Here is a 947-nt window from a genome sequence, read left to right as displayed (position 1 = left end):
ATAGGGACAGAATTTTACTAAGGGTAACCCCATCAGTTACCCTTTAAGTTTTCCTTCCTGTCCCAAGGGTATCAACCTCTATTATCTGATCTCTCAGTTCAACTTTGAGCTTATTACCTTTCTGGGATCAGAGGCTTCAATATATGGTAATCCACAGGATTCAAGTTCATGATTCAGGGAAAAGGTCAGAAAGACATGTTAATCAAATCTTAAATATCAAAGAGTAACTAAAACCTTGCCTCATTAAAGCATTCTTGCAAGCATAATTTAGATGGTCAGCACTGAGTCAGGGAATCACCCTTCTATTCAGAGGACTCTCACATCAGGGAACATATCCCAGAGGAAAGAGACAATACTACATGAGGAGAAGAACAAAAACATGAAAATAGAGCTCCTTAATATTGCTTTGCATATATGAAAATAAGCCCACTTGCCCTCTATAGTTCCCACACATTCTCAGTTCTTCATGTGAAACCATTTCTGGCCAAAATTTCTAGTTACCTATTTCCAGGGATCTATATATATTTGGGGAATTAGTGCCAGAACCCCCTGTACACCTAAATCAATGCATACTCAAGTCCCACAGTTGGCCCTGTGTAAGCATGTATATAAAAAGTTGGCCCTTCACAGGCCAGGTGCAGTGGCTCATGCCTATAATCCTAGCACTTTGGGAGGCCAAGGCAGGCAGATCATCTGAGGTTGGGAGTTCGAGACCGGCCTGACCATCATGGAGAAACCCTGTCTCTATTAAAAATACAAAATTAGCCAGGAATGGTGGTGCATCCCTGTAATCCGAGCTACTAGGGAGTCTGAGGCAGAATTGCTTGAACCTGGAGGTGGAGGCTGTGTTTTTTTTTTTTGGTTTTTTTTTGAGATGGAGTCTCGCTCTGCTGCCCAGGCTGGAGTACAGTGGCCAGATCTCAGCTCACTGCAAGCTCCGCCTCCCG

Source organism: Colobus angolensis, unplaced genomic scaffold, assembly GCF_000951035.1.
Source record: "Colobus angolensis palliatus isolate OR3802 unplaced genomic scaffold, Cang.pa_1.0 Scaffold60, whole genome shotgun sequence".
Lineage (NCBI taxonomy): Eukaryota > Metazoa > Chordata > Mammalia > Primates > Cercopithecidae > Colobus > Colobus angolensis.
The sequence above is the reverse complement of the archived record's forward strand: the minus strand, read 5'-3'. Positions refer to the sequence as shown.